The sequence below is a fragment of the Scyliorhinus torazame genome, chromosome 19 (genome assembly GCF_047496885.1).
Source record: "Scyliorhinus torazame isolate Kashiwa2021f chromosome 19, sScyTor2.1, whole genome shotgun sequence".
Classification (NCBI taxonomy): domain Eukaryota; kingdom Metazoa; phylum Chordata; class Chondrichthyes; order Carcharhiniformes; family Scyliorhinidae; genus Scyliorhinus; species Scyliorhinus torazame.
In genome coordinates this window covers 142,003,399-142,025,149 of record NC_092725.1, presented here as the reverse complement: position 1 = coordinate 142,025,149, position 21,751 = coordinate 142,003,399, and positions in this window count along the sequence as shown.

Sequence of the window (21,751 nt, the reverse complement as noted above, 5' to 3'; positions counted from 1 at the left end):
CGGGCAATTAGGAATGGGCAATAAAAATGCTGGCCCAGCCACATCCCATGAAAGAATAAAAATATATAAACTGCTGTCATAAAAGGCCAGTTAAGCACATCAATCATCTTATTTTGGTTTCCCTTTCAAGGAAATAGATGTACATTGCTGTGAATAAATATCATTTTATATTTATACAAACGTTTCCATGGTTTTCTTAATACATTTACTTAATATTCTAAAACTAGAATGGGAATTTGGTGTGATGTTTTATTACTTATCGAGGACTGAAAACTGTAGACACATATTAATAATTCCAATAGCTACGAAACAATTGATAGATCAGATTTTTCTGTTTAACGAGCCGAGGATATTACTGAACATTTAATTAGATAGTGAAGATACTGGAAGGCTTAGGAAGATGACCTCACTTGTAAAAATGATTTAAGATTCGAGCTGAAAAATCAAGACTAAAGAATAGAAGACCCCCAACAGCATGTTCTATAAGCTTGAGAGAGTGCTATAATTCAAATTTCTTCCAGTCTACGCTATCTATGCCCCTCATTATTTTATACATCTCAATCATGCCGCCCCCCTCAGTCTCCTCTGCTCCAAGGAAAACAACCCCAATCTGTCCAATCTTTCTTCATGGCACAAACTCTCCAGCCCGGGCGACATCTTGGTAAATCTCCTCTGACCTTTTCCAGTGCGATCACATCCCTCCTGTAATGTGGATTCCAGAACTGCCCACAATACTCTCGCTGTGGCCTAACCAGCGTTTTATGTAATTATGGCATAACCCCCCTGCTCATAAACTCTATGCCTCGACCAATAGAAGGCAAATGTACGATTTGCCTTAACCACTGTATCCACCTGCTATGCTACCTTAAGGGACCAGCGTACATGCACACCAAGATTCCTCTGATCCTTGGTGCTTCCCAGGGTCCTGCCGTTTATCATGTATTCCCTTGCCTTGTTTGTCCTGCCCAAGTGCATCGCCTCACACTTACCCAGATTGAATTCCATTTGCCACCGACCAGCCCATCTGACCAGCCCATCTATGCCTTCCTGTAATTTATTCCTCCTCCTCACTATTTACCACCGCACCAATTTTTGTATCATTCGTGAACTTTCTGATCAACCCTCGTTCATTATATCTAAATCATTTATATAAACCACAAACAGTAAGGGCTCCAACACTGATCCTTGCGGGACCCCACTGGACACAGGCTTCCAGTCAGAAAAATAGCCCTCGACCACCACCTTCTGCTTCCTGCCACTCGGCCAATTCTGGATCCAATTTGCCAAATTGCCTTGGATCCCATGGGCTCTTTATTGTCTGTCTCCCACGTGGGACCTTAACAAAGAACAAAGAAAACTACAGCACAGGAACAGGCCCTTCAGGCCGATCCAGATCCTTTATCGAAACTTGTCGTCTATTTTCCAAGGAATTACTTCCCTCTGTTCCCCGCCCATTCATATATCTGTCTAGATGCATCTTAAATGATGCTATTGTGCCCGCCTCTACCACCTCCGCTGGCAAAGCGTTCCAGGCACCCACCACCCTCTGCGTAAAGAACTTTCCACGCACATCTCCCTTAAACTTTCCCCCTCTCACCTTGAAATCGTGACCCCTTGTAATTGACACCCCCACTTGTTGCTTGTTGCTATCCATAACCTCTCATAATTTTGTAGACCTCAAACAGGTCCCCCCTCAACCTCCGTCTTTCCAATGAAAACAATCCTAATCTACTCAACCTTTCTTCATAGCTAGCACCCTCCATACCAGGCAACATCCTGGTGAACCTCCTCTGCACCCGCTCTAAAGCATCCACATCCTTCTGGTAATGTGGCGACCAGAACTGCACACAGTATTCCAAATGTGGCCTAACCAAAGTCCTATACAACTGTAACATGACCTGCCGACTCTTGTACTCAATACCCCGTCCGATTAAGGCAAGCATGCTCTATGCCTTCTTGACCACTCTATCGACCTGCGTTGCCACCTTCAGGGTACAATGGACCTGAACTCCCAGATCCCTCTGTACATCAATTTTACCCAGGACACTTCCATTGACTGTATAGTCTGCTCTTGAATTGGATCTTCCAAAATGCATCACCTCGCATTTGCCTGGATTGAACTCCATCTGCCATATCTCTGCCCAACTCTCTAATCTATCTATATTTTGCTGTATTCTCTGACAGTCCCCCTCGCTATCTGCAACTCCACCAATCTTAGTATTATCTGCAAACTTGCTAATCAGACCACCTATACCTTCGTCCAGATCATTTATGTATATCACAAACAACAGTGGTCCGAGCACGGATCCCTGTGGAACACCACTAGTCACCCTTCTCCATTTTGAGACCCTCCCTTCCACCACTACTCTCTGTCTCCTGTTGCCCAGCCAGTTCTTTATCCATCTAGCTAGTACACCCTGAACCCCATGCGCCTTCACTTTTTCCATCAACCTGCCATGAGAAACTTTATCAAACGCCTTACTGAAGTCCATGTATATGACATCTACAGCCCTTCCCTCATCAATTAACTTTGTCACTTCCTCAAATAATTCTATTAGGTTTGTAAGACATGACCTTCCCTGCACAAAACCATGCTGCCTATCACTGATAAGTCTATTTTCTTCCAAATGCGAATAGATCCTATCCCTCAGTATCTTCTTCAACAGTTTGCCTACCACTGACGTCAAGCTCACAGGTCTATAATTCCCTGGATTATCCCAGCTACCCTTCTTAAACAAAGGGACAACATTAGCAATTCTCCAGTCCTCCGGGACCTCAACCGTGCTCAAGGATGCTGCAAAGATATCTGTTAAGGCCCCAGCTATTTTGTCCCTCGCTTCCCTCAGTAACTTGGGATAGATCCCATCCGGACCTGGGGACTTGTCCACCTTAATGCATTTTAGAATACCCAAAACTTCCCCCTTCCTTATGCCGACTTGACCTAGAGTATTTAAACATCCACCCCTAGCCTCAACATCCGTCATGTCCCTCTCCTTGGTGAATACCGATGCAAAGTACTCATTAAGAATCTCACCCATTTCCTCTGACTCCACGCATAAATTCCCTCTTTTGTCTTTGAGTGGGCCAATCCTTTCTCCAGTTACCCTCTTGCTCCTTATATATGAATAAAAGGCTTTGGGATTTTCCTTAACCCTGTTAGCCAAAGATATTTTGTGACCCCTTTTAGCCCTCTTTATTGCGCGTTTGAGATTTGTCCTATTTTCCCGATATTCCTCCAAAGCTTCATTAGTTTTAAGTCGCCTAGATCTTATGTACGCTTCCTTTTTCATTTTAGCTAATCTCACAATTCCACCCGTCATCCATGGTTCCCTAATCTTGCCATTTCTATCTCTCATTTTCACAGGGACATGTCTGTCCTGCACTCTAACCAACCTTTCCTTAAAAGACTCCCACATTTCAAATGTGGATTTACTCTTAAACAGCTACTCCCAATCCACATTCCCTAGCTCCTGCCGAATTTTGTTATACTTGGCCTTTCCCCAATTTAGCACTCTTCCTTTAGGACCACTCTCGTCTTTGTCCATGAGTATTCTAAAACTTACGGAATTGTGATCGCTATTCCCAAAGTAATCACCGACTGAAACTTCAACCACCGGGCCGGGATCATTTCCCAATACCAGATCCAGTATGGTCCCTTCCCGAGTTGGACTATTTACATACTGCTCTAAAAAACTCTCCTGGATGCTCCTTACAAATTCTGCTCCATCTACGCCTCCAACTCTACATGAGTCCCATTCAATGTTGGGGAAGTTAAAATCTCCCATCATGACCACCCTATTGCTCCTACATTTTTCTATAATCTGTCTACATATTTGTACTTCTACTTCATGCTCGCTTTTGGGAGGCCTGTAGTAAAGTCCCAACAATGTTACTGCACCCTTCCTATTTCTTAGCTCTACCCATATTGCCTCAGTGCTTGAATCCTCCATCGTGCCCTCCTTAATCACAGCTGTGATATCATCTCTGACCAGTAATGCAACTCCCACCCCTTTTACCTCCCTCTCTATCCCTCCAAAGCATCTATACCCTGGGATATTTAGTTGCCAGTCTTGCCCTTCCCTCAACCAAGTCTCAGTAATACCAATTACATCATATTCCCAGGTACTAATCCAAGCCCTAAGCTCATCTGTCTTACCTGCTACACTTCTTGCATTAAAACAAATGCACCTCAGACCACCTGTCCCTTTGCATTCATCATCTCTTCCCTGTCTACTCTTCCCCTTAGTCACATTGAGTTTATTATCTAGTACCTTACTGGCTTTAGTTGCTGCCTCTTTACTGACCTCTAACTTCCTAACCTGGTTCCCATCCCCTGCCACATTATCAAAAGTCTTGCTGAAGTCCAAGTAGATTAAGTCAATGCATTTCCCTCATCTACACACCTGGTCACCTCTTCAAAAAATCCAATCAAATTGAATTAGTGTCTATCAACAAGATTTTAAACAGTTGCTTAAGGGCCCCACTCTCCTCTCACCCAAAAGGTTGGGTGGCGTTACTGGGTTAGGATGGAGGTGTGGGCTTGGGGAGGGTGCTCTTTCCAAGGGCTGGTGCAGACTCGATGGGTCGAATGGCCTCCTTCTGCACTGTAAATTCTATGGTTCCTCAAATGTTTTCAACAATCCAACAGCTTTGTGTTAGGCCAGCCAGGTTTGTATTGATTCTAATAGACAAATTGTATTATCTATAATAGGCTGTATGAGAATTTCAATTTAACTGGAATGTAATTAGTTTTGGAGAGAGAAATGTTTTGAGCAATATGATTGGTTAAAAGAAAATAGATAAATAATTGGTTTATTGAAAAATATAAATCAAAAAATGTAATCATAATTCATGCCATGGGCAGTCATTAAAACAAAAATAAAGTATAAAGTAATTGGACATTCATGATTATTTCAGCATACAAATAAGTACAATATGTTACAAAATGCAGGTCTCCACCATTTACAGAATAGAAATGAAAAGTCTATTGCATTCTGCATTTTGTATTAAAGTCCATAGTTTATACGTTATCAGGTTGTTTTTATCTCAATTATTTAGATGCTATTAATAAGTTTTATAAAGTAGGGCATTGGGCTGTAGTCTATTCGTTCTAAATCTTATTGGTAGGATGTCTTTTCTTAAATTTAATTCCATCGCACCTTTACTTTGGTGTGGTTGTAGCAAGAGATGGGATTGAAGAATTTTCCAGTGAAGTCCAGACTGAGCTGTCACCGCCTTCCAGCAGTGCACAAATCCAGGTGTTTGTGTCACTGTGGTACGCGTTACCTTGGGATCAATTTCAGTGCTCTTTCTGAACACTCTGGGCCTGTCCTTTGCCAAGCCCCGCCTTCCAAATAGGCGCTGCGCTTCCAACAATGGGTCCTGATAACTGTTACACACAGTGAATGGGTCCGTTTGAAATATGTTGGGATGCTTGAGAAGAGTTTTCATTTGCTCGCAAGCATATCTTAGTCACCTCATTGGAGATCACTTTTTGAATGTTAATTCCTATTAGTTGAATGTGCTTGTTGCACAATCTCGGCGTTGTCTAAGTTAGAGAGTTGGGGTGCTCATGAATCAAATTCCAAAGCATTGTAGTTTTTCAGGGTTCTGCCTCACCTGATTCGCTGTTGCCCATTCACTCAATGACATGTTCACCCCTGACACGTAAACTGTGTCGGCTTGATTATGACACTTCGAGAGGGTCAGATCACTCCCATACCTTTGTGGCGATGATCAGGCATGGCGATAACGAGACAGGAGTTCAAAAGAAATGAAGCCAAATGAAAACGGACAGAATGACTAGTTGTGAGATTTTATTCCTGTAACAATGCTCTGGTGTTCTGAAATTACAAACACACACTCTACCGTTAACAGTCACTGTGAGCTGAGAAACCCGTTATTATATTGTCGGTGCAGGAGAGCGAACATCAAGCAACGTTAAAGCAGATAGTCCTGTCCCATAGGTTTATGTGACCATCCTGCTCATTTGCAAGGTAAGTTCTTTGCGCGCGTGTTCAGGATGCTATTTTTACCCTTTCGAAAACCATGGGCGCGATTCTCCACTCCCACGCCGGTTGGGAGAATCGCCTGGGCCGCCAAAATTTCCGGGGACGCCGGTCCGACGCCCTCCCGCAATTCTCCCAAGCGGCGGGAACGGCCTGGTCGAGTTTCGCGGGCCGCAGGCCGGAGACACCCAAAATGGCGATTCTCCGGCACCCCCGCTATTCTGAGGTCCGTCCGGATGGACCGAGCGGCCAGGCCAAAACGGCAGGTTCCCCCCGGCGCCGTCCACACCTGGTCGCTGCCGTCGTGGGCGGTGCGTGAACGCTGGGGGGGCGGCCTGTGGGGGGGGGGGGCGAGGGGGGATCCTGCACCGGGCTTCACCTGGAATGTGGGGTGCCCACCGATCGTCGGGCCGTCCTCTCTGAAGGAGGACCTCCTTCCCTCCGCGGCCCCGCAAGATCCGTCCCCCATCTTCTTGCGGGGCGGATTTAGAGAGGACAGCAACCACGCATGCGCGGGTTGGTGCCGGCCAACCCGCGCATGCGCGGATGACGCCCGTTATGCGGCGCCGGCCGCGTCATCTATGCGGTGCCGCTTTTACGCGGGCGACAAGGCCTGGCGCATATAGATGACGCGGCCCCGATCCTGGCCCATTGTCAGGGCCTGAATCGGTCGGGACCGGGGCCGTTCCGCGCCGTCGTCACGACGGCGCGGCCACTTTGGCGTGGGAGTGGAGAATCCCGCCCCATGTTGGCTCTGCATGATTGCATTATGAGTTTCAAAGGGCGGCACGGTAGCACAGTGGTTAGCACAGTGCTTCACAGCTCCAGGGTCCCAGGTTCGATTCCCTGCTGGGTCACTGTCTGTGCGGAGTCTACACGTTCTCCCCGTGTCTGCGTGGGTTTCCTCCCACAGTCCAAAGATGTGCAGGTTAGGTGGATTGGCCGTGCTAAATTGCCCTTAGTGTCCACAAAGGGTAGGTGGGGTTATTGGGATGGGGAGGAGGAGTGGACTTGGGTGGGGTGCTCTTTCCAAGGGCCGGTGCAGACATGATGGGCCGAATGACCTTCTGTACTGTAAATTCAATGATTCTATGCAAATGTTCTGCTACTACTTTATAAAAAATAAATTTAGAGTACCCATTTATTTTTTTTCCCAATTAAGGGGCAATTTAGCGTGGCCAATCCACCTACCCTGCACATCTTTGGGTTGTAGGGGTGAAACCCACACAAACACGGGGAGAATGTGCAAATTCCAAACAGACAGTAACCCAGGGCCGGGATCGAACCAGGGTCCTCAACGCCATAGGCAGCAGTGCTAACCACTGCGCCACCGTGCCGCCCTCCTGCTACTTTCTTGATAAAGGATTCTAACATTTTCTCAATGGCAGATGTTGGACTAACTGGCTTATATTTTCCTGCTTTCTGTCACCCTCCTTACCTTGAATCAAGGTGTTCCATTTGTGATTTACTGGGTCCTCAGGTTAAATCACCACGAGTCAGCTCTCCCCCTCAAAAGGGAAAGCAGCCTGTGGTCATCTGGGACTCTGGAGATTTTACTTACATACGTACTATTCGCTGGGACCTTTTTAGAATCCAGGGAATTTTGGAAGATTACAGCCAATGTATCCACTATAGTTCTGGTGTGAGGTGCTCCGGACAGTGAATGCCTCCGCCTCGTGCACGAGGTTGGGGCTGATACAGCTGAAGGTGGTATACAGAGCACACCTCACGAGGGTGAGGATCAGCCGATTCTTTGAAGGAGTAGAAGGTGTGTGTGAACGTTGCGGGGGGGGGGGGGGGGGGGCAATCATGTTCATATGTTTTGGTCCTGTCCAAAGCTAGAGGATTATTAGAAGGAGGATTTTATGGTAATTTCTAAAGCGGTGCACGTGAAACTGGACCCGGGCCCCCGGGAGGCCATATTCGGGGTGCCAGGGTCAGACCAGCCAGAGTTGGAAACGGGTGCGGAGGCAGATGTTGTAGCCTTTGCCTCGTTGATCGCCCAAAGGCGGATCCTGATAGGTTGGAGAGCAACCTCTCCACCCTGTGTCCTGGCGTGGCGGGGAGACCTGTTGGAATTCTTGACTCTTGAGAAGATTAAGTTTGAACTGAGGGGAAGGATGGAGGGGTTCTACAATTCATGGGCATTATTCATTATGCACTTTCAAGAACTGGATAACATCTAACATTAGTTGAGGCGGGTGGGTGGGAGGGTTGGGGGGAGGGGGGGCTGTGTGTTAATGGTGACTATGGGTGATCCCTAATTCGTTTTTGTCATTTGTTTGTGTGAACATACGGGCTAATGTTTGGGGTTTGATGGGAGGATGGAATCGTTATTATTGATATGGGGATTGACATATTTGTTCCTGATTATTGTTTATTGTTGGTGGGTGTAAATTTGGGAGAAAATGTGAAAAAGGAGAATAAAAAATATTTTGTTTAAAAAGTTCCTCCCTTCCTTTTACCTCTTGGTTTTGTATTCTGCAGTTTGGAAATGGGGTGATCCATTAGTATAGGATTGTAATTCTTAGACACATTGTACACTTTGAATACAGTAAACTGAATAGTTCTTAATCTAAAGATTTTTCTTTCTCACTAAATGTATAACAATTTCCTTCATGTTGATCCCCCTCCTTAATGTCTCTTAGGACAACTACAAAGCATATTCCCACTTTCTGTTTTATTCCCATTAGTTAGAATCAGCTGTTCATCCCAATAATTTATGTGGAGTTCATTTACCTTTTGAGCTACTTTTAAAAGAATTCTGTACAAAGTCCAATTGGCGTGCTTATGTCCATTTTCCGTTTCACATTGTCTGTCCAATATTGACTATATCTCACTGGGCAGTCTCAAACATTCTTACAAAGAAGTTGGAAATAGCAAAATGATATCTCTGAAAATACAACAAATAACTCTTTAAACATGTGGTGAACATTTTTAATGTTCTAGTACAGATGTTGCCTACAATGCTGAAACTAAGGCAAACAAAAGGTATGCAAACCAGGACATATTTCTTGGCGTAGGCTGAAGGAAAATGTATGTAACAAGATATTTGTGAGAGTATGAATTGATTTGTTTGCCATTTGATAATGAGCAATACTTTGTGGAAACAACCTCGTTTCTTTCATGCAATAAGAAAGTGTAGCTGAAAGAAATTCAAGACTGAGTACACGAGCTGCTTCAAGCATTTCATGAATTTCAAATGATCCACCCACTTATACCCTACCTCTGTCATCAGTGTAACCATAATAATAGTCTTTTGTTTACATGCCAAATTTACAAATCAAAATACATGTTGTTGGTAACAGAACATTATGTAAGGCCATTTGTTTTGCATTTATGGAAGCACTTACTTTTAGGCAAGAACATAAGAAATAAGAGCAGGAGTCGGCAATTAATAATAATAATTTTATTATTGTCACAAGTAGGCTTACATTAACACTGCAATGTACTGTGAAATCTCCTGTCGCCACACTCCAGCGCCTGCTTCAGTACACTGAGGGAGAATTCAGAATGTCCAATTCACCTAACAAGCACGTCTTTCTGGACTTCTGGAAGGAAACCGGAGCACCCGGAGGAAACCCACGTAGACACGGAGAGAACGTGCAGGCTCCGCACAGACAGTGACCCAAGCTGGGAATCAAACCCGGGACCCTGGCGCTGTGAAGCAACAGTGCTAACCACTGTGCTACCGTGCCACCCATATCAGTCCCTCAGGCCTGCGCCGACAGTCAATATGACCATGGCTGATCTCAGCTCAGCCTCATCCTCACCTTCCTGCCTGCTCTCCATAACCCTTCACCCTGCTACTAATTAAATCCTGCTACCAATTAAAAACCTATCCATCTCCTCAAATTTGTTTAGGGTTCCGGCGTCCATGGCACTCTGGGAGAAAATTCCACAGATTCATGGGTGAAGTACCTCTTCCTCATTTCTGTTTTAAATCTGTCATCCTTTAGCCTAAAACTATGGTGTCTCGTTCTAGAATGTCCAACAAGGGGATACACCCACTCACATCTACCCTATCAATCCCCTTTAACATTTATATATCTCAATTAGATCTCTTATTCTTCTAAACTCACAGCGAATATACTCTACTCTATCTGTCTTGATAAGAAAATTCCTTCATCCCGGGAATAAATCTAGTGAACCATCTCGGACCACCTCTAATGCATGTACGTCCTTCCTCAAGTAAGGGGACAAAACTGTGCGCAGTACTCAAGATGCGATCTCAATGCCCTGTACAGATGCAACAGCAGTCCCCTAGTACCTTTATACTCCAATTCCATTTGCAATGAAGCCAAAATTTCATTTGTCTTTCTTATTAACTGATGCACGGGCATACTAGCCTTCTGCGATTCATGCATGAGTACACCCAGATCCCTCTACACCGAAGCATTTTGAACTTTCTTTCCATTTATATAAGTTGTCTTTTTGTTCCTCCAACCAAAATCTATAACCTCACACTTATCCACGTTAAATTCCATCTGCCAAATTTTGGTACACTCACCTCAACTATCTATATCCATTTGTAAATGTCTTATTTCCTCATTGCAACTTGTTTTCCCACCTATTTACCGTCATCTGTAAACTTTGTATAGTACCTTCTATTCACGTATCCAAGTCATTAATATAGATTATAAATAGTTGGGGTCCGAGGACGAAACCATCTGGCACACCACTTGCCAACCAGAAAAAGACCCATTATCTCCACTCTCTGCTTTCTGTCAGTTAGCCAATCCTCTATTCAAGCTAATATATTACCCCCAACCCTGTGAGATCTTACCTTGTGTATTAACCTTCTGTGTGGCACCATAACAAGTGCCTTCTGGAAGTGCAGATACACTACATCTACTGGACCTCCCATTATCCACTTCGAAGAACTGTAGAAAATTAGTCAAACATGATTTACCCTTCATAAAACCTTGCTGACTCTGATGGATTGCGCTTTGATGTTCCAAATGTCCCACTCCTACTTCCTTAATAATGGATTCCAACAATTCCCCAACGACAGACATTAAACTAACGATCTATAATTTCTTATATTAGCCTTTTTCCAATCCACTTGAACCTTTCCAGAATCCAGGGAATCTTAGAATATTATGACCAGTGCCTCCACTATCTCTGCTGCCACCTCCTTTAAGACCCTAGGATGGAGGCCATCAGGCCCTGGGGACTTGTCTGTCTTCAATCCTTTAATTGCTCAGTACTTTTCCCTAGTGATCACAATTGTTTTAACTTCCTCCTTTTCAACAACTTCTGCATTACCTATTACAATTGGGGTGATTCTAGTATCCTCACTGTGAAAACCAAGCCAAAATATTGATTTAGTATCTCTGCCATTTCTGTGCTGTCCATTATGAACTCTCCAGTCTCGTCCTTTATACTTATAGAATGTTTTGCTATCCGTTTTTATATTTTATGTTAGATTTCTTTCTTTATTTTTTATTACTTTCTTAGTAACCTTTTTTTTGTCCATTAAAAGTTTCCAATCCTCCAGCCTGCTATGAACTTTCAATATGGTATGCCTTAGTTTTTGCCTTTATGTTATCTTTTACCTTCTTGCTTATCCACAGAAGCATTTACCTCCTCTTACAATCTTTCTTCCTTTCTAGAAAATATTTTAATTGGGAGGAGTTGAATATCTCCTTAATTGTCTGCCACTGTTCATCAACTGTCCTACCTTTTAGTCTTCCGCCCAGTCCACTAGGGTCAAATCTGTGCTCATGCCTATGTAAGTACCTTGGTTTAACACCAGAACACTGGTGCAGGACTCAGGTTTATTGCCCTCAAACTGAAACTGAAATTCAAGCATGCACTCTTCCCTAGAGGATCCTTTACTACAAAATCATTAATTAACCCCATTTCATTACACAATACAAAATCCAAACTAGCCTGCTCCCTGGTTGGTTCGACGACATATTGTTCCAAGAAACTCTATGAACTCTCCCTTGAGGCTACCCTTGCCAATTTGATTAATCCAGTCTAAATGCTTAATAAAATCACCCGTGATTATTGTTGTTCCTTTTTTACAAGCCCACTGTATTTCCTGCTTTATACTGTGTCCTACTCTGGTTATGCTGCCCGCTTTCTCAAGGCAGCGGAAGGTGTAGTCAATGGATGGGAGGTGGTTTTGCATGATGGACTGGGCTGTGTTCAAGACTCTCTGTAGTTTCATACAGTCTTGGGCCGAGCAGTTGCCGTACCAGGCTGTGATGCAGCCAGATAGGATGCTTTTTATGGTGCATCTGGAAAAATTGGTAAGAGACAATGTGGACATGCCGAAAGTTTCCTGAGGAAGTATAGGCGCTGTTGTGCTTTCTTGGTCGTAGCGTTTTCTTGGTCGTAGCGTTGACATCGGTGGACCAGGACAGATTGTTTGGGATGTGCACACCAAGGAATTTGAAGCTGTCAACCATCTCCACCTCAGCACCATTGATGCAGACAGGGGCGTGTACAATACTTCGCTTCCTGAAGTCAATCATCAACTCCTTAGTTTTTTTCTGATGTTGAGGGAGAGATTGTTGTTGTTACACCACGCCATGAGCTTCTCTAACTCCCTCCTGTACTCTGACTCGTTGTTGTTCAAGATCCGACCCACTACGGTCATGTCATCAGCAAATTTGTAGGTGGAGTTGGAGCCAAATTTTGCCACACAGTCCTGTGTGTGTGTATGAGGAGTATAGTAGAGGGCTAAGTATGTAGCTTTGCGGGGCCCCAGTCTTGAGGACTATAGTGGAGGTGTTGTTGTTTTTCCATACTGATTGTTGACTATGGGTCAGGAAGTCGAGGATTTTTTCCCTTTCTACCCAGACTGATTCCACGTCTTTATCTCCAGTGCCAATATCATTTCTCACAACAGCACTCATCCCTTCCTTTACCAGCAAAGCTACACTATCTTCTTTTCCTTTCTGTCTATTCTTCTAAAACACTTATTCAACTCCCAGACCTGGTCACCTTGTAACCATTTCCATGCAACTGAACCCTGCTTCCCCCCACACTATTTAGTTTACAGCCCTACCAATGTCCCATGAACTCAAACCCATTTCTCCCACACCAATCTTTGAGCCAAGCATTTATCCTCTTTAATCTTATTGGCCCTCTGCCAATTAGCTCATGGCTCAGGTAGTAATCCAGAGATTATTACCTTTGTGATTCCGCCTTTTAGTTTAGCCCCAACTGCTTATATTCCGTCCGCAGAACTTCCAACCTCATTCTACCTAAATCGTTGGTACCTTCATGGACCACAACTGGATCTTTCCCCTCCCACTTCCAAGTTCCTTTGCAGCCCAGATGAGATATCCTTAGCCCTGGCATCAGGTAGGCAATACAGCCAAGGGGCTGCTCAGTGTCTACTCCCCGAACTATACCATCTCCGTCTACGTCTATATTTCTCTTTTCTCCCCCCAATTGAATGACTACCTCTACCATGGTGCTATCGTCAGTTTGCTCAGCCTCCCGACAGTCCCTGCTCTTCTCCACAGAGGGAGCAAGATTCTCGAACCTGTTGGCCAAGGGCAGGGGCTGAGGCTCCTGCAGTGCTACCTCCTGGATTCCTCTACCTACCTCACTCATAGTGTTACGGCACCCTGGCTATTGCGTGGTTGATTCCAGCCCCACAGACCCTGGAGATCCAACACAAGTGAATTAACCAATAATTCAGATCAAATTTGCAGAACCTTTGGCCCTTGATCGCACAATACGTTATCGCCACCAGGTTTGTAAGTTGAACACAAATAATGTTTATTTATAACAGAAATAAAGATGAAAAATGCGGTGGTTATAATGGAAAACAGCAAGCAAACCTACAACCCCCCCCCCTTTTGACCGTCCCACCCTCTACCTCCCCCCCCCTCCCACACACATACAGACAAACAGAGAGGGAGGGAGGGGAGGGGTAAACTAATAGGGATTAGATGAAAAAAGATAGATGAGAGTCCTTGCTTCTGATGTTGAAGTCTTTGCAGCAGGCTGTCCTCCCAAGATGCTAAGTGACCAAAGCCACTGGTGTAGTGTGATGATCTTCTTGCGGTAGCATTCAGTCAGTACTCCCAGACAATCGGGTTTCAAAGAACAATGCATCACAGGAACAGGCCCTTCGGCCCTCCAAGCCTGTACCGGTCAAGATACCAACCTTTGCCAAATCCCTCAGCACTTCCTTGTGCTGTATCGCTCTATACCAATTCTATCCATGTGTTTGTCAAGATGTCTTTTGAACGCCGTTAATGTATCTGCTTCCACCACTTCCCCTGGCAACGCGTTCCAGACACTCACCACCCTCTGTGTAAAAGACCTGCCTCGCAGATCTCCTCTAAACTTTGCCCACGGACCTTAGACCTATTTCCACTGGTGACTGACACCTCCACCCTGGGAAAGAGAGCCTGCCCGTCCACTCTATCCATGCCCCTCATAATCTTGTAGACGTCCAACAGGTCACCCCTCAAACTCCATCTTTATCATGAAAACAGTCCGAGTCTATTCAGCCTCTCCACATAGCTAACACCCTCCAGACCAGGCAACATCCTGGTAAACCTCCTAATAATAATAACAATCGCTTATTATCAGGGCAGCACGGTAGCACAGTGGTTAGCACAGTTGCTTCACAGCTCCAGGGTCCCAGGTTCGATTCCCGGCTTGGGTCACCACCTTTGCGGAGTCTGCACGTTCACCCCGTGTGTGCGTGGGTTTCCTCCGGGTGCTCCGGTTTCCTCCCACAGTTCAAACGTGTGCAGGTAGGTGGATTGAACATTCTAAATTGCCCTTAGTGTTCAAAAAGGTTAGGTGAGGTTACTGGGTTACGGGGATAAAGGAGATAGGGTGGCGGTGTGGGGCTTAAGTGGGGTGCTCTTTCCAAGGGCTGGTACAGACTCGATGGGCCGAATGGCCTCCTGCACTGTAAATTCTATGATTCTATGATATTGTCACAAGTAGGCTTCAATGAAGTTACTGTGAAAAGCCCTTAGTCACCACATTCTGGCACCTGTTCGGGGAGGCCAGTACGGGAATTGAACCCGCGCTGCTGGCATTGTTCTGCATTACAAGCCAGTTGTTTAGCCCTCTGTGCTAAACCAACCCCAACTCTGCACCCCTCCAAAGCCTCCACATCCTTCTGGGAGTGTGGCAACCAGAATTTTGTGCAATATTCTAAGTGCGGCCTTACCAAGGTACTATACAACTGTAACATGACTTGCCAGTTTTTATACTCGATACCCCGTCCAATGAAGGCATGCTAAATTGCCTTAGTGTCAAAAAAGGTTAGGAGGCGTTATTGGGTTAGGGGGATAGGGTGGAAGTGAGGGCTTAAGCGGGTCGGTGCAGACTTGATGGGCCGAATGGCCTCCTTCTGCACTGTATGTTCTATTCTGCATGTTTTCTTGACTAACTTGTCCACTTGTGTTGCCACCTTCAAAGATTTGTGGACCTGCACGCCCAGATCTCTCTGACTTTCTATATTCCTAAGAGTTTTACCATTTACGGTATATTTCCCCTCTATGTTAGACCTACTAAAATGCATTACCTCACATTGTCCGGATTAAACTCCATTTGCCATTTCTCTGCACAAGTCTCCAACCTATCTATGTCCTGCTGCATCTTCCGACAATCCTCAACACTATCTGCCACTCCACCAACCTTGGTGTCATTCGCGAACTTACTAATTAGACCGCTACATTTTCCTCCAAATCGTTTCCGCTGGAGAGTCACTTTAACTTTTATTAACCAGGACCTTGACTCGAAGGAATAGCCTCAGGCCTGTTTAATTATAAAAACAACGTAGATGACAAGTTGGGGGGTAGGATCAGAAAGTTTGCAGATGACACAAAGGTTGCCGGGTGGTTAAGAGTGAGGTGGAGTGTCCCGGGTTACAGGGAGATACAGACGGGCTGGTCAAATGGGCAGGAAAGTGGCAGATGGAATTTAACCCTGAAAAGTGTGAGGTGATACACTTTGGAAGAAGTCATTTTAGAAGGAAGTATTCAATGAATGGCCTGAAACTGGGAAGTTCCAAGAAACTAAGAGACCTTGGCGTGTTTGTCCATAGATCTCTGAAGGCAGAAGGGCAGGTTAATAGGGTGGTTAAAACAGAAATGGGAAACTGGCTTTTATTAATCGAGGCATCGATTACAAAAGCAGAGAGGTCATGTTGGAGTTGTATAGAACTTTGGTGAGGTCACAGCTGGAGTACTGTGTGCAATTCTGGTCACCACATTATAGGAAGGCTGTGATTGCACTGGAGGGGGTGCAGAGGACATTCACCAGGATGTTGCCTGGGATGGAACATTTAAGTTATGAAGAGTGGTTGGATAGGCTTGGGTTGCTTTCGCTGGAGCAGAGAGGACTGAGGGGCGACCTGATCGAGGTGGACAGAATTATGAGGGGCATTGACAGGGTGGATAGGGAGCAGCTGTTCCCCACCGTTGAAGGGTCAGTTACGAGGGGACACAAGTTCAAGGTGACAGGCAGGAGGTTTAGGGGGGATTTGAGGTAAAACCTTTTTACCCAGAGGGTGGTGAGGGTCTGGAACGCACTGCCTGGGAGGGTGGTGGAGGCGGGTTGCCTCACATCCTTTAAAAAGTACCTGGATGAGCACTTGGCACATCTTAATATTCGAGGCTGTGGGCCAAGTGTTGCCAAATGGGATTAGGTGGGCAAATCCAGTGTCTCTCATGTGTCGGTGCAGACTCGATGGGCCAACAGGCCTATTCTGCACTGTATTATTCCGTGATATTACACGGGCGTGTTCACTCCATATTGCAGGACTGTTACTGCTTATATCCCAGCCTTCTGGCTTTGGTGTCTTCATGTCCCCACTGCTACTCACTTTCCACCTGCTCTTCTAGGTGCTGCTGACTGCCTCCAGGTCCTCTTTTCAATCTTCCAAGCTGAAATACCTCTTTCCCTTTCAGACACTCACAGTACTTTGTCTCCATATCCCCTCCCTCTGCCCCCCACTCGCTCTCTGTTTTGGGTTTTCCCCAAAGGTAACTTGAATTTGATTTCTCCTCTGGTCGAATTCTTTGGAAAAAAAATAATAAATTGTGCCTTTATCGATTTTATCGAGAATTTTAGAGAGGATTGGACTTTTATACTGTGCAATGAAATAGTATAAATATGTTGGAATTCATCTAAATGTAGTAATTTGTATAAATCACTTGGTCTTGTCAAATAACTAGAAATCTTGAGACTGATTAAGTAGTAACAAGAAATGGACAGCAATGTTATTTTAGCTATGATGGTTGGCTAAATAAATAATTGATAGAGAGTACTGATTAGTCAATCATATATCTATGATTCTACATTCATTGTGGAGTTAAAATCTAACGTTGCATCATCATTTTCCTTTTTTTCAACATTATCATCCCTTCTAATGAAGGCAGTATCTCACACTGGAGTACAGCTCCACAGGTGTCGCTCCAGTTGGTCAGCTATTCAAACAGGGAAGGCATGAGATCAATCCAGATGTTGTACAATTTCACGTGCATACATGTAGACACATTAGTTTACTCGTCACTAGGAAGCTGCCAGGAATGAGAACCTGCTTCATTTACTCCACATCTCAGTGTATTGAGGTCAAGGAAGGAGAAAAGTTAACCCATCATCCCTCCCCACCCATAACAATTGCCAGCTCACCATCGGTTAACAGCAAATCTTCTTGCGGCTGCTCTGTCTATGTTTCTTTCACCTACCTCTAATGTTAGTCTGTTGGAGAGTGCTCCATCTAGAGGTCATCATTTATAATCACCAGGAGCATATATCACGGCCCGACAAACACACATTGGCAGATGAAGTTAATATGTTTTGAGCATATAGGATTGGAGTTCAATGATTTAAAGCTGAACCAGCTGGCTGTTTTCAATAGTTCATGTACTGCTGGTTGCTAGGTAGCAAGAGGAAACAAAGATCATTAGTTACTTCTGAATTTTGCTAATTTATGTAGATTATCAGAAAACGGGGATTATTACAATGAAGGAATCCATGCTTGCATGTAGCAATACCTGGACATTCGCAAAGGCCCACCTTTTCAACCTTGCCCCTTGCCTGGGGTGTGGTGATCCCCAGGTACAATCACCACCAGTCAGCTCTCCCCCCTCAAAGGGAATGAATTGATTACTGACCAGTTCATCTCCTCTGCTATTGATACTTTGAAGAGGCACTGTGGACCCTTAAAAGAATGTGGGTTAACCAGCCGTTTGCTTGGTATCACCTCATATCCCTACTGCCTTGACCAACTGATGCCATTCTATCATGTGTATATTTTTATTCAAATTAGGCAGGCTCTGGGAAATATTTTCACCTGTAGTGTATGACAATGGGGTTGTGACACATTGCTTTTAGAAAAGTCCAATTCACTTTCTTCTTCAGATTTCCTGTCTTCTTTACTAGCTTTGGGAGAATAACTTGCCATCTGTTCAAGATTAGTTAGTGATGGGTCCATTCGGTAGCTGTTTATTATTACTTCAGTCAGATCTAAAATTGGATTCAGAATTCTCGTCTGACTCTTCAACACTGTTATTGCTTTTAGTTTCTGACTCCTCTTTCTTATGGTCACCTTCGGTCTTAGTATTCTCAGAATCTGGTTCACTGCCACTGTCATTTGATATGTGATCAACATCTTTCAACACTTCCTTCTTTGAGTCACTTACTGCCCGATGAATTTTCCTAACTCCCACATGCCCTGCTGTTGGCATCTCGTGCTAACTGCAGTACTTCCCTCGGACTCTGTGATCATGGGTGAAGTGTCAACCTTCACTCCTGCCAAATCATTCCCTCATAGTAAATCTACTCCCTCCACTGGGAATTCTTAACCACTCTGACAATCAATGGACCTGACACCAAATCACACTCCCATTGTACTTTATACAATGAAACTGGAACACAATTTACACCGATCCCATTCACTAATACCTCAGCTTTCATTGAGCTCTCTGGAGGGAAAACCAAATCCTTCTTATATTATGGGCCAGGGTTTAGAGAACCCCAAAGTATATCATGGAGTTCACCTGACCCACAACTTTTAATAGATTTTGGTTATGGGGAGCACAAGGGCCCATTTTACAGGTGTGACGCAACAGAGATCTAAAGTACGTTTAAAACAAAACAATGTTTATTCTATGAATCCAGTTAACATTTTATAAACACACCGTAAACATCTTATCAACTACAAACACTGATACTTTCCCAAATACAATATTCTATAGGTAACCCTTAATAATTTCCCAAACAACATCCATAAGTTAAAACCTTTTAAAAATAAAGACAGCGGGTTTAAATGCTCTACAGAAACAGGTATCACTTTGAAATCATCAATGATCTGGAGAAATTCTTTAGCTTGTAGAGAGAGAGATCATTATACAGCTGCTTGCTTTGAATGCAGCTATTCACCTCTGAAAACGGAACTAAACACACTGCAGCTGCCAGCTCAAAAACAGAAGTGAAAGACAGACAGCCCAGCTCCACCCACACACTGACATCACTGCAGCTATTTGATAAATACCCATTTCTTAAAGGTACATCCACCTGACACTTACCTGTGTCCATTAGGATATTTATGGGTTTGATTATATCAGTTGAGGAAAATGGGGTGACCTTGCCCTTTGACACAACCCCGGCATCGACCTCATACCTACTCCCATAGCAGTGTTTACCTGAGGTCTCCTTGGCCCAGTTAAGGCTACAGCTGTGGTATTCTCCACTTTTGTTCCCTTTTCGGAATCCTCCTTGTGAGCTCCTTAACAACTCCCATAAATCCCATGGGCTTTGCTTCCAACTTCCAACATGCTAAACAAACGTGTCCCACCCTGTTATAATGGTAACACCTAGGCTTCCAAGTATCACCTCCACCTTCAGTACCTTCCTTCCTGGTCTGAGGAGATCTCCAAGTATTCAAAGAACAAAGAAAAGTACAGCACAGAAACAGGCCCTTCGGCCCTCCAAGCCTGCGCCGACCATGCTGCCTATCTAAACTTCTCCACTTCCGGGGTCCGTATCCCTCTATTCCCATCCTATTCATGTATTTGTCAAGATGCCCCTTAAACGTCACTATCGTCCCTACTTCCACCACCTCCTCCTGTAGTGAGTTCCAGGCACCCACTACCCTTCGCTGCCAAACCCTCTTTAGATCTCTGAGCCATTTCATAAGGAACAGAATTATTTCACCTCCACCTGTTATTGGGGCAGAGCTCCGCCCTTTTAGGCCAATTTATTGGTCATCAGCCACATCTGACAATGCAGCACGGTAGCATAGCGGTTAGCGCAATTGCTTCACAGCTCCAGGGTCCCAGGTTCGATTCCCGGCTGGGTCACTGTCTGTGCGGAGTCTGCACGTTCTCCCCGTGTGTGCGTGGGTTTCCTCCGGGTGCTCCGGTTTCCTCCCACAGTCCAAAGATGTGCAGGTTAGGTGGATTGGCCATGCTAAATTGCCCTTAGTGTCCAAAATTGCCCTTAGCGTTGGTTAAGTGGGGTTACTGGGTTATGGGGATAGGGTGGCGTGGGATTGGGTAGGGTGCTCTTTCCAAGAGCCAGTGCAGACTCGATGGGCCGAATGGCCTCCTTCTGCACTGTAAATTCTATGAAATGAAATCTATGAAATCAACCAACCCGAGTCATCACTTATCTCTCCTCCTGCTGCAATCCTCTGCTTGAATTAAAGGCACATGCCACCTATCTTAAAGACACATGTCCAAAAATCATCTATGGATCAAAAATGTAACAGCAAAAATAAAAGAAAGGGAATAAGTAAAAAACAGGAACAACCTTACCCACAAACTACCCACTTGTGACGGTCATCTGGGTGAAGTGGCAGTGGACCCTCACCTCTGTGGCGCAGGCCAACCTCACTGTCGGTGACTGCTCTCTCCTCGGTCAACCCCTGATCTCCAGGGCCCATTCCTCATAGGGGGTGATCCCGCTCCCCGTCTTGACCCTTTCCCGCTTATTATGGGCTATCTTCTCCTGCATGGACAAAGAGAGGGCATTGCAAGCCGCACACTTGATGGATCTGGGGGTGGGGGGGGGGAGCACTGCATCTGGACGTGAAGGAGTTGACCCTGGGGGTTCTGAGGAACAAGCACGAAGATCGGATGTGCGAGGTGTGAGGCAGTGATTTGGGGGGGGGGGGGGGGGGGGGATGTGGGGGGGGGAGGGGGTTGGGAATTTGAGGGGGGCAGGCGGAACAGATGCCAGGAGAAGGTTGGTACCTTACCCTTGCAGCTCAGTGGAGATCGTTGGTCTTCTTCCGACGTTGGAGGCCCTGGTCATGCGGCCCACGCTGACAGCCCCTGCCGCTGCCTCCCAGGCGGCATTGTTGACCCTGTTGCTGATCCTACGACCTCCTGAGGTGGCCCGCCTCCCATTCACAGAACTGAGAAGCCTTGTCAGGTCGGCATCCCCAAAGCGAGGAGCAGATCTACATGCTGCTGTGCTTGTGTGTTGAGTGGTGAGGGAGTGTTGAAAAGCAGCTCCATCTTGTTAGCAGCGAGGAACCAAGACGTGAGTCCGGGGAATTAAGATGACGAGAAAGCCAGTCATGGCGAGACTCTAGCGGGGCTCCTTTTTGGCACTAACTACTGTTGAATACGGGCCGTGATCTCACCATCGCAGCCATCAAGAAACATCCTGCCAAACATGCCCAAAATGACACTTAGAAATCTTTCCGTTGAATTGCGCCCATTACATTTAGTTCCGTCATTTAAATCATTAATATTTTGATGAATAGCTGGGGTCCTAGCACCGATCACTGTGGTGCC